Genomic DNA, 13,534 nt, shown 5'->3' on the forward strand with positions numbered 1-13,534 from the left:
TTTTAACATTGAGTTTTGACAGTTGTCGCCATATTTTCGGGATCAAAGCACCCTTTTTCCCTGTTCCGGCCCCGAATCTTTTACCGGAACAGAGTTCCGGACTGTTCCGGCCCACTTTCACCCCTGCTTAAGAGTAATTTTTAACTAAAAGGCAAGCTACTCAAAACTGTCGAAACCCTCTGTTTCCTGGACATTGTCATTGCTTTGTCTCTTCTTCCAGACTTAAGTGTTTGAAAATCATCCAAATGGAAAAGCAGCGGCCAATCGGCCCAGTTCCTTTGGCACCAGTGGACTTGCCTGCACCTGGAAAAAGCGAACAGGTGCCAATATCTTTCTTGGAGTGTCACTGCAAACACAGGCACAAAAATACAAGATCATACAAACGATGAACCCTGGGTGCGTTAACTATCGTTGGTGATGATTTGTTCCACTAGTCAAGAGAAAGATTTTACAGGGATTTCTGTTTATGTCCCATCAACAAAGAAAAAAAAGTGAAATTTGAGCGAAAGCAGACGCTACAGCTGCTTTTTGATCAAAGAAGTGACGCCATGCCACGTCAAGGATGAGCTCACTGACGGGCGGCAACTTTTGGAACAATTGTTGTGGCCTTTTCGAGACTTTGTTTATCCATTTCTTACGAGCAAGCGGAGTTAATGATAGAAATGCATACATGAAAATAGAAGTAATTTGATGTTGAGATAAATAGTGAAATAATAACCCAGATACCAGACCAACATTGATTAAACGTTGATTTTTCCATCAAAATCATCAGTATGGTTGACATCGAAATTTTCGTCATCTAAAAATGTGACGTTAAAACAATGTTCTTTGGTATGTCATGCGGTGGTTGGGTTAACATTGCTTAATAGTTGATGAACTAATGTTAACAAATAGTTGATTTATTATTGACTGGTAAATGATTGAAAAGTCATTGAATTATGGATGAGCGGGTGTTTTGGTCGAAAACATAACATTGATTCAGTGTTGTTACAATGTTATTAATAATCGAAATGACGTTTAGGTTTTGTTAGGATTTCTTTGTTGAAACAACATTAATTGAGGGTGCAAAAGTCATGTCATGTCCTGTCATTGACGGTAACGGCAGGCTGCAAGCGCTCCCACTTCAAATGGATTGAACGTCGACTAGTAGTGATAAATTCAACTCAATTCGACTCTCCCAAAGGTCACTTCATGTTGATTTTGATGCATATTCGGGTGACTTCCAGCCAATTTGGGGTCATTTTGATGTCACTTTCTGTTGATTTTGAGCATAAGCGGATTTTAAGGGGGGGCCACCGGGTTCAACGCCCCCCGGTGGCCGAAAACTGTCAATGCATGTCATTGACTTTCCTATATACACTATATATAAAAGTTGTAAAGAAATAAAACTGCTACAAAAATGAATGAAATGAACAAAAAAACATTTTTATAATGGGTCGAAATTATTTTCCAAGCACCAGACAGTCATTTGCTTTGCATACATATATATATATATTAGAGAAAAAAACATTTAATTGATTTTTTTTTTGGTTGATATTTTGTTTGATTGAAGCAACTTTTTGGGGGATTGAATGATTTAGACACAAATGTCCCAATCATAATATGGCCCAAACACAAAAAGGATTGCTTCAAATAAAATCTTTTTCAATGAAAATGTAAGTGTTCAAATGCAAATTTTTCAATCTCAAATATTTTTTCGCATTCAAAAACTTTTTTCTATGATTGAATTTTTTTTTTTTTTTTTTTTTTGATTGAAGGGTTTTTTCTCTTTGAAAATCCTATATTTTTTTGAAGCAACTTATTTTTTGATTGAATAATAAAGAGAAGATGTCCTCGCCAAAATGGGGCCCAAACACAAATCAACATTACTTCAATCAAATAGTTGCTTCAATCAAAAAAAAACTTGACTTCAATCAAAAATTAAAAAATAAAAATTCATCGAAGAAAAAAAGGCTTTCATGTGCATTTTTTTTTTTTTTTTTTTTTTTTTTAGTTTTTTGAGTTTCAAATTTATTTTTGCATTCACTTTTTTTGATTGAAGCGACTTTTTTTGGTTGAAAATATATATTTTGATTGAAGCAACTTTTTTTTTGATTGAATAATAAAGACACAAATCTACCTCCATATGCCTCCGCCCACGGGATACAATTTTTGACTGGGGTAACTACATTGGCACGACTCCGGCCGGCGTACCAAATTCAATGGATGACGATCTTGGCAAAAAGTATTGCCTAAGCAGCCTGATTTAGAATTCCCCTCAAAAATGATGGGAAACAAAAAACGCTCGTTGTCAACTTATTTTAAATAGTCTTGTAAGTTAATTTTATTGCTGACAATGCGTTTTGGGGTCATCAACATGTTGTGCCCCCCCCCCCCCCCCCCCGTCCCAAAAGTCAAACTCCGCCTATGATTTTGAGGCTTTTGGACTACAAACCAGAATGAATGGTCACTTTTCGCGAACAATGGAACAATTGCCAGTCAATCAAAGGGCACACATAAACAAAACAAAAAAAAGCCAAGAAAAAAAGTGGTCGCCAGGGTCTTTTATTGTGTCACGTATGTTGACTTTTGGCGGCGTGCTCCACGGGGACCGCTTCTGCCCTCCGGAACAGAAATAGTGGCGAGCGGCGGCTGATTACAGAGCCGGGCTTTCGGCGGCTGCTGTGATGTGGACAGACACACTGCATCCAAAGCGACCCGGCAGATTTTCACACGCACAGCACACACCACCTTGGTTTTCCATTTGCGTGCATGCCGGGAATGATGGGAAACGCAGCTGATGACAAACATGGCGACAGACTGAAAGCAAGGTCCGGCAAGGCCATTGTTTTTCTGGACAGAATGTGCCCAAATATTGAGCAATCCTTACAGTTGTTTGTCTCCAGTCCTGTAGGGGGAGTGCCTTCTTCAGGAGTCACTGGCTTAAACTATTATATTTTTTAAGACATTCTTTAAAAAGAAAGAAAAAATACCATTTCAAAACACTCTGCAAAGACAGGAATATGGTCTCCTTAACATTAGCAATGTATGTTACTACCCTCTACAGGACATTTTAATTTTCCTAATTTTGTTTTGATTGACATTTTATTTATTCATACAAATTAAGACTGATAAGACAACTAATTGATTAAAATCGATTAATAAATAACTTGCCAACTAATTTTCAGGCAGCTATGAGCAGTCCCGTTTAGGTCCTTGTTTGTGTGTAATGCGAAGCTGAGAGCTCCAGTGATTAGAGCGGTGGTTCTTAACCTTGCTTAAAGTACCGAACCCCACAGGTTTCACATGTGGATACACCGAATCCTTCAGATATTTTTTTTTTTTCAAATTCAAAACCGATATATCCAACCTTCTCATTTTGACAGCATGTTTTATAGACAGGTCAAAATTTGAAACCACGCTGCCCATTGGTCTGTTGTATTCCATCATACCAAGTGTGAGTCAACCTTCCACTGAGCAAACCCAATTCCTCCTCCCATCAGATCGAGGACTAGCAGTTAAAAGAAATGGATTAAGCCTGTAAATTGGGAGCAAACCCGTCCAAAACTTGGTCTAAAAAGCCACTTTGGCTAGATTTGATCAGCGTACAAAAATAGGGCTCTGCGTTTCTTTACCTTTGCCGAACCCCTGAAACCTACTCACCGAACCCCTGGGGTTTGATCGAACCCTGGTTAAGATTACTGGATTAGAGCAAGAGAGAGAGAGTTCACTACTACACCCAGGTTGGGTTGTTGAATCTATACTGTACAGCAGGGGTCTCCAAACCACTCCACATGGCCCGCTGTGGGTCCTGGTTTTTGTTCCAACCAATCGAGCACAGACAGGTTAACCAATGAGGTTTCTGCTAAAACAAGCAGCACCTGGCTGCAATCAACTGATTACACTTGTAAAACACAAGATTGGTGCAAAGGTGTCGCCTTGTTTTTTTTCGGAACAAAATCCTGCACCCACTGCGGCCCCATGTGGAATAGTTTGGAGACCACTGCTGTACAGTAACATTACGAAGTATCGAAAGTTATTTTGTCTTTTGTGTTGTTAGATCCAGTGTGCCTCCATCAGAGGTGAGTAATTGAAGCCAAATGTATTATTTGTGTTCTTTGTTGATGAGCTGTTACTTCTTAGCACGGAGCGCTAAGCTAGTTAGCAATTATGCTAATCAGTGTGTTACATGTCCGTTTGTATTGTGCTTTGGAGAAGGATATTAGCACTTGAGTTTTTGTTAGGTAGTAAAGTTGTCTCATTGCTTTTAAACCACACACATAAACCAATTCAAATAACATCTTGGGGTCTCCTTTCAACACAAACTCTCATTCAAACCGTAAATTTTCATATGAGAGAGTGCTTTGAAATTGGATTTGGATTGTATTTATGAACAACTGTTTGGTTAAGAAAAATGATTCATTGCGGTCTTCCATCCAACCATTATCTTCCGCTTAGTCCGGGGTCGGGTCACGGGGGCAGCAGCTTTAGCAGGGAAGCCCAGACTTCCCTCTCCCCAGCCACTTCAGCCAAGTCCTCCGGTGGGATTCCAAGGTGTTCCCAGGCCAGCCGAGCGACATTGTCTCTCCAGCGTGTCCTGGGTCGTACCCGTGGCCTCCCGCCGGTGGGACATGCCCGGAACACCTCTCTAGGGAGGCGTCCAGGAGGCATCCGAACCAGATGCCCGAGCCACCTCAACTGGCTCCTCTCAACGCGGAAGACTAGCGGCTCGACACCAAGCCCCTCCCGGATGACCGGGCTTCTCACCCTGTCTCTAACGGAGAGCCCGGATACCGTGCGGAGGAAACTCATTTCATCTGCTTGTATCCGGGATCTTTCGGTCACGACCCACAGTTCGTGACCATAGGTGCGGGTAGGAACGTAAATCGACCGGTAAATCGAGAGCTTCGCCTTTTGGCTCAGCTCCTTCTTCACCACAACGGACCGGTGCAGAGTCCGCATCACTGCAGACGCTGCACCGATCCACCTGTCAATCTCCCGCTCCCTACTACCCTCACTTGTGAACAAGGCCCCAAGATACTTGAACTCCTCCACTTGGGGCAGGATTTCATCTCCGACCCAGAGAGGGCATGCCACCCTTTTCCAGCTGAGGACCATGGTCTCGGATTTGGAGGTGCTGATCTTCATCCCAACCGCTTCACACTCGGCTGCGAACCCCCCTAGGGAGAGTTGGAGGTCACAGCTTGATGAAGGCAACAGCACCACATAATCTGCAAAAAGCAGAGATGCAATGCTGAGGCCACCAAAACGGACACCCCTCAACGCTTCGGTCCATAAAAATTATGAACAGAATCGGTGACAAAGGGCAGCCTTGGCGGAGACCAATCCTCACTGGGAACGAATTCCACTTACTGCCGGCAATGCGGACCAGACTCTGACACCGGTCGTACAGGGACCGAACAGCTCTTACCAAGGGGCTTGGTACCCCGTACTCATGGAGCATCCTCCACAGGCCTCCCCTAGGCACACGGTCGAACACCTTCTCCAAATCCACAAAACACATGTAGACTGGTTGAGTGAACTCCCATGCCCCCTCGAGGATCCTGCCAAGGGTGTAGAGCTGGTCCACTGTTCCATGGCCGGGACAAAAACCACACTGCTCCTCCTGAATCCGAGATTCAACTTCCTGACGGAGCCTCCTCTCCAGCACCCCTGAATAGACTTTATCGGTGAGGCTGAGGAGTGCGATCCCTCTATAAATGTAACAAACCCTCCGGTCCCCCTTCTTAAAAAGGGGGACCACCACCCCGGTCTGCCAATCCAGAGGCACTGTCCCCGATGTCCACGCATTCTTGTCGAGGTGTGTCAGCCACGACAGCCCCACAACATCCAGAGCCTTTAGGAACTCCGGGCTGATCTCATCAACCCCCGGGGGCTTGCCACCGAGGAGCTTTCCAACCACCTCGGTGACTTCAACCCCAGAGATCGGAGAGCCCACCTCGGGGTCCCCAAACCCTGCTTCCTCAAAGGAAGGCGTGTCGGTGGAATTGAGAAGGTCTTCGAAGTATTCTCCCCACCGACTCACGACGTCCCTAGTCAAGGTCAGCAGTACTCCATCTTCACTATATACTGTATACAGTGTTAATGGTGCAATGCTTTCCTCTCCGCAGACGCTGGATGGTGGACCAGAATTTCCTCGAAGCCGTCCGTAAGTCGTTTTCCATAGCCTTGCCAAACTCCTATTTATTTTCCACCATGATTTGCAAATAAGTTCTTTAAAAATCAAACAATGTGATTTTCTGTTTTTTTTTCCCCACATTCTGTCTCTCATGGTTGAGGTTTACCCATGTTGACAATTACAGGCCTCTCTAATATTTTCAAGTGGGAGAACTTGCACAATTAGTGGTTGACTAAATACTTATTTGCCCCACTGTGAAGTAGTTGTAGTAAATAATATTAAAGATCATCATAATTACAATCATCGTAATAACAATCAAAGGCAACAAGTCGTTTCATGCAAGTATTTTTGGAGCACATGAAAACGCAGGGATAGGAAGAACATACCTTCCATCACACAGCGGCAACACAGCTACAAAAAGACCACTCTTTGTGGTGGCACGCGCTTAGTTCCACATCTGCCTTCATGAACATGTTGTCGTGACGATGGCAGATGGATGCGCTATTTCCAAATTGTCTTTTTTAAGGGATTTTGATGAGTAATGTTACTCCAGCGCCACTGTTTTTTTGGATGGAGAAATTCTAAAACGGAACATACAAGCAGACATAAGGAAGTAAAGCCGAAGTACCTCGGAAACTTGTCTCTAATAAAGCTTTTTTAATCACCAAAAATAATCGCTCGTTACATAAAGGGCTGAGAATAACTTTGTAACGCTCATTATTGTCCCCTTTAGGATCTAAGTTGGTCTGTATACAACAGCAATATTATTTACATGTATTTTAGGGTGTTTTTATGTTTTTGTCCTTTTTTTAAATAAAATTATGACTTGATCATGCATTGTGCGGCGATTGGTGGGGCACTGGCCCAAATGCGGCGAGACTCCGCAAGTAGCACGTGCCAAAAACTTCTAAGCGGAGCACCTGCGCCGCAGAGTTGGCTAAGCAGTGTTTGCCACTTCCTGGCTGCTGGTCTCACAAATGTCACACACGCGTACGTCTGCTTCCAATCAGGGTTGTGGAAGCGGCAACCCCGATGGTGGAAAAAGCTTCACGCGGTTCCTTGTGGCCCGCTCGAGCGTAATTGGAGAAAGATGTCACACAAAAAAAGAGGTTTGGAGCTGAAACAAAAACGCGAACCTGAGAGCAACCTCTCGGTGCGGTTTAGTCCACGAGGCCAAATGTGTAATGTACAACTACTACATTTAATACTAGACTAAGCATTGTTTGTTGCTACATGTAAATCAGCCATGTCAAAGACATCTTTGTCATGGGCCACATTGTAGTTGTAGTTTCTATCAAGAGGCGCAATTAATCGACAACTAATCGATTGTCAAATGAATCGACAACTGTTATGATGACTGATGACTCATTGTTGCCAGCAAAATTATTCAAGTCCTCATTTTTGAGCTGCTTAACTCATTCACTCCCAGCCATTTTCACCAGTGCAACCCCCTTCGCTCCCGGCCGTTTTACTGGATTTTGACTGATTTTGCAAGGCCCACAGAAAATTCTGCTCTATTGCATAAATAAACATGGAACCCACCAAAAGAAAGATTAGACTCTTTTCTTTCAGCAGGAAAAAAAAAGTTTAAAGTTTTTCCATTCTTTAGAAATCAGCATTAGAAAATAGCTTAGTTTGAGCAATTTTCCAATTTCTGATGAAAAAACAGAAATTGAGCTTTTTGAGAAAGCATACATTTCAAACATAACTTTGACTTTAACACAGCTATTTTTTGCTTTAGTTACATCCCAAACATCTGGATAATGTTTTTCTTTTACAAGACAAATAGAGGTTTTGATAGCAAAGTAACACTTTATTTACACATAACTAACTGAGAGATGACGCTGTTGTGGCTGCGACAGCCGGGGTAAACTTTTCCCTCATCGCCGCCTGTCTCATAAAGATGGATTTTTTTTTTTTTTTTAGTCTTTCTTTTGTGGTGACCAGTGTTGGGCACGTTACTTTAAAAAAGTAATTAGTTACATTACTCACTACTTCTTCCAAAAAGTAACTCAGTTAGTAACTGAATTACTCTATAGTAAAAGTAACTAGTTACCAGGGAAAGTAACTATTTCCGTTACTTTAAAAAGAACTTGTTGCATGTCAAAGAATTTGAAATTTTCTGAGCAGTATTCGAGTCAGTGGAATAGAGAAGAACAGACAGGTAGTTCACTTGTTAGGTGCTTCAGCAGATTTGAATTGCTTACCACAGATGTCGACATAAGCTTTGCCCCGGGACATAAATTACACATTACATGCAGGTTCTTTCCTTTAATTTCGACAAACTTAAAATAGTGTCTATATCTCCACCTCTTAAAGGACTACTCTTATTCTGACTACTCAACCATCCCGACCCTGTGCATCTGTTTTGCGTGTGTGTGTTTGCCGCACGCGCTGTTCCGGTTTGCTTGTGAAATCACCGGCTCTGATTGGCTTACCACGACACATGACTCTAACCCTCAGCCAATCACAATCACGTCCATCGCATCTCTCGAGGGGCTGCATTCAGGTAGGCTAGTTTCCCGACAATTCACGTCATCTTCAAAGCGTCTGCCGTCCTCAAGATGGAAGCAGAATTATTGCTGCCCAACAGTGGGGGATGGGAACGAGGCTAGCATCAGGTGTAGCAAACAAAGAAACGTTACCAAACTTTGGAAAGCATTGTCTAATTGAATGAGCAGGGACAAACAGCTTGGAGTCAGAAGTACGTGCGCTATTCTCAAACCTGAACGCACCCCAAGTCTTGGAGCAGAGAGTCGACTCGACACGGCTGGTAGTTTCTTCAATTTATTCAGAGTAAGTAACGCACCGCTTTTGACCGTCAGTAACGGTAACGGTGTTGTAACGGCGGAAAAAGTAATTAGTTAGATTACCCCGTTACTGAAAAAATAACGCCGTTATGTAACGGCGTTACTCCCATCACTGGTGGTGACCACTGCCTCGTGGCAGAGTTCGCCTGGGGAACTTGTGTTCCTGGGGGGGCGAACTGGTTTGGTCGTGCGCGTTTCCGTACGGGACACTAGAGGGTGCGGGGGACGCGAGCGGCCGAGCATGGCGGCGCGGGTCTGCTCGGCAAGCAGCACAGACTCAACGGCATCGTCCGCTGCACTGGTGGTCCCAATTGTTCTGCTCGGTCGTCCAACGCCTGGCATCCCGGGCGTCCTCCTGGTTGTTCTGCTCGGTCATCCGCCGCCTGACATTCTCGACGTCCATTTGGTCGTCTTCCGCCGGCGCCCTGGCGGACCGCACGTTCCATTAAATCGGGTTGCGGGTCTTACCAAATGCGCTACTGCCCTCCAGTGGCCAGTTTTATTGCTTAAAAATAGATTTTAAGCATTGTTCTTTGGAGCTAAGTTGAATCAGAACCCAGAGATGTCTCTTGTGGGGAAAAAAACGTCCCAAAGACTGAAACAATTAAAATTAGAACATATTTATATGTTTTTGGGAGAAAATGAGTTAATAGCAATATGATGATTACATATTTTTTTATGTATTAATTTTTTTCAGTCACCACAAATGGGTTTTTGTGAAGAAAGCGATGTCAGGTGACAAAAAAACTTGAGACTCCGGTGCGTCTCGACATCTTTTCACAGCCTTAACTGGGGTTAATGTGTTTACTACACAGCACACGCACATCGTCACATGCCCACCTTATTCTTGAGTTTGTGACCTCTGCCAGAAAGTCGCACGCGAACAAACATGAAACACACCATTCTTCGCTTGTTTGTTTGCAGAAGCATGAAAAAAATTGAACCTCCCCCCCTCCAAAAAATCTTTTATATATGACCAGCTAATGGACCTTTTATAGTTTACCGCCACTACCTGATGACAATGGACACGCACACGGGAAAAACCTCTGAAAACATTCTTGTCATCATATTTAACAAGAGAATGTGGACCGCTTCGCTTCGCGTGCGGTTGTCTTAAGAATTCCCCTCCAAGAAAAACCAAAGCGGAGGGGGTGCCGGAGCAAAGCGTCCCTATCCGACAGCGACTGAAAACATTCCTCGGCTTCTGCCTTGGCCGCGGTCGCCGACAGCTGCGGCGTTTTACAAGAGCGGAGCTCCGGCGCGCAGCTGGACGACGACTGAGCGAGCGCAAATTGTGTTTCCAGTCTGATGGCGATCCATTGATGTGATTTAGCGCCGAGCCAAGAAGGCTTCAAGGCCGGCATTCCAAGCAAACCAAATCAGCTCATTTGGAGGGACGACATCGCGGTCTCATCAGACGTAGACGCAAGAATCCTAAAGATAGACCAGGCTGGGATCCAAACTCTATGCTACGCAACCTGAAGGGTCCGAGTGCAATCTCTGAATTTTACGGGGGAAATGCTTCAGCTCCACGCTAAATAAGGAGCAGCTGATATACAAAATGTGACCCGCCGCTTGTCCCCCAACCCCCCCTACATGCACATACAAACACATTGTAGTTGACCTTTCCACCCTCACCTCCTAGCCATAAGACCCACACAGGCCTTTACACAAGGAAGCCGATTATGTTATCGCACTTATTACACCACCTACAGCTCTCGGTAAGGTCAAGGAGCACTGTAAAAGACTGTACACACCCCAGCTTCCACCTCTTCAACTTGTTGCCCTCTGGCAGGCACTATAGGGCCATACCAAGCAAAAGAAACTGACTGAGATACAGTTTATTTCCAAGAGCTGTCACCATACTCAAGTTTACACTGAAATGTCACTGTCGTTGCACTGCTAATCTCACAACATTGTCACATGGATCTCACTAAGTAATATGTTCACAGAGATCTGTTTCAATCTGGGTACTGCATAATTTGAGTCCTGCATATGCAATATTTAAACAGTTACATTATAGCGTTTTTGCACTGTTACATCAATACAGTGATCCCTTGTTTTTCGCGGTTAATGGGGACTAGAACCCGCTCCAATAGGTGAAAAATCGCAAAGTAGCGCCCCCCCCAATTGTTTTTTTTTTTTTTTAATTATAATTATTTTTTTGTGTGTTCAGTATATTTATTCAGATTTAGCATTGGAAAGAGATACATATAAAACATGTGTTTTCACTTTTTTCCCAAAATGTAATTTAAAAAAAAAAAGTATATGCATAGACTTCATAATATATTGACAGGGCACGTGGCCGATTAATAGGGGGGCCTATCTCTGTCAAAGCTGACCAATTAGAAACACAGACAAAGAGCTTTTAACGTAAAAATTCTTGTGAATAAATGCTTAAATCCCTGAATTATTTATAGATATGGACGTAAAACAATCTCGATTCTTGGTTAAAAGAAAAAAAAACATGCATTTAGCATTTATTTTACATAAATATGTTGAATGTGCTGCTAGTCTTTAAGCCACTGCGGCGCCGCATCGTGGACCGAATCGTGGGTCCACAGAGCCAGTTTTCAATCCGAGCCTCGACGCAGTCTTCCAATGCCTTGAATCGCACATTCTGATCCGTGGTCAATTTGTTGATTTCCTTAAAAGCTGCTGTCTTGGAAACTTTCCGGTAGAGCAGGGCACCTTCTAAGCCACAGGTGTCAAACCGATTCCAGAAAGGGCCTAGTGGGTGCTGAATTTTGTTCCAACCGATAACGCGCAGAGTTTAACCAATGAACTTCTTGCTGAAACAAGCAGAACCTGACAAAGTTTAACTGATTACACATGTACAAGATCTAATTGGTGAAAAGGTGTCCTCTTCATTGTTTGGAAAGCAAACCTGCACCCACGAGGCCCTTTCTGGAATCGGTTTGACACCTGTGTTCTAAGCCAAGCAGAAGGAACCCTACGAGCGTCACGCCAAACAGCCAAATATCCTCGATATCTTCCACAATTGAAAAAAAAAAATCCACGATGGACTGAGGACGTGAAGTTTGAAGCGTGAAGTAGCGAGGGATCACTGTATCTAAGACACAAACTATCATTTGCACTACAATGTCAACTCAACCATCTGCTCCTCATCTGAGTACTCTAAATTGTCCTATATGCACTGTAATACTAGATCAGCACTGATAGACAAGTTTCCTGAGCGAAATATGGGCGGCACCATCTTGGACAATGTCTGCCTCAAACTTACGGTTTCGAAAAAACCTCATGAATTGCGGTTGAAGTTAGCAGTGTGTTGACGACGTTAAAACTGCAAAATCAAGCTAGAGGAACCCACGGAATCTTCAAAAATGGATTCAGCACGACCTAAATGAGATTGTATGATTGTTCTCATCCCTTCGTTGATCATTCGTGGACAAAATTATAACAAGCCTTGCCTTAACAGCGTTTTCCACCTGTAAACAAATGAACAAAAAACTTGTTACGCTTGCTTTTATGGAGAGCCATCCAACATGTACTGATGAGCAATAGGCAAGCAGCAGTAGTTGTTGTAAATACTATTAAAGATCATAATTACAATCATCGTAGTATCAATAGCAAAGGCAACAAATCGTTTCATGCGCCAGATTTCAGGTTTCGTATTTTTGGAGCACATACCTTCCTTGAGGCAGCGGCAGCATGACTATACGAACGCCCAGGACAGCCTGCAGTTTGGACGTCTCCCTCTGGTGTTACCAGCAGCCATGGTTTTTGGTACGGAGCATTGAGGCACTGGCTTGGTTCTTCATGAAGACAAAATTCCCGTGTTCATGTATGAGGACACAGCCAACTTTGTGGCTGCGGAGGTACTGGAATGCCTCGGAGCTTCCTGATGGTGTTTCCATCCACTGCCGTAGAGTCAATAAAATACGATAATATTTTACTTGTGGTCACCTTCGGCCACTTTATTTTGTCTTACCATGTCGAGATGGCAGAAGGATGCAGGTATTTCCAGATCTTGTTTTTTCAGGGTTTTTAGTGAGTGATGCCACTCCAGCGCCATTGAAATCAATGGTAAGGAAGTGGTAGGCAGACATAAGGAAGTAAAGCCGAAGTACCTCGGAAACTTGTCTCATCATCATCATCGTCACGGCTCTTGCGTTGGAGCTGGTTACCCGTCCCATTGCGTAGAGCTGACCAGGTGAGCTAGGCCCCCCCAGTACTGGCGGTCATGTGCCAGCAGATTTGCATCCTTCAAGATAACTCCGTGTTGTTGGAAGTCGTCCGTGATAGTGTCAAGCCATCGAGTGCGAGGCTTTCCTCGTGGTCGTCTCCAGCTTGCAGCCTTTGGCTCAAACTACAAGATGGCTCTTGTCGAGTGGTCAGAAGGAAGACGGAGAACATGGCCAAGCCAGCGGATGCGGCGCTGTGCAGGCAGGTGGGAGGCTCTGGGCTGATTTGTCCGGGCTCACAGGGTTTCGTTGGAGATTTTCTGGGGCTACCTGATGTTCTCAATGGTTCTGAAAGCCCTGCTGTCAAAGCCATCTATTCTTGCGGCCATTGCCTTGTTTAAGGGCCATGTTTCGGCGCCATAGAGGAGAATAGAGAGTACGACGGTGTTGTAAATCCGGAG

General features: G+C 43.8%; 1 protein-coding gene across 1 annotated transcript in view; it reads left to right on the forward strand.

Moving 5' to 3' along the window:
• Positions 1-3,933: 3,933 nt before the first annotated feature.
• Positions 3,934-13,534, forward strand: part of LOC130906705 (protocadherin-16-like) — a 92,757-nt gene continuing 83,156 nt past the window's right edge. Inside the window, exon 1 of the mRNA XM_057821254.1 lies at positions 3,934-4,061. The gene's annotated coding sequence lies outside the window, so the exon portion shown is untranslated. The remainder of the gene's footprint in view (positions 4,062-13,534) is intronic.

The sequence above is a fragment of the Corythoichthys intestinalis genome, chromosome 18 (genome assembly GCF_030265065.1).
Source record: "Corythoichthys intestinalis isolate RoL2023-P3 chromosome 18, ASM3026506v1, whole genome shotgun sequence".
In the NCBI taxonomy this organism is placed as follows: Eukaryota; Metazoa; Chordata; class Actinopteri; order Syngnathiformes; family Syngnathidae; genus Corythoichthys; species Corythoichthys intestinalis.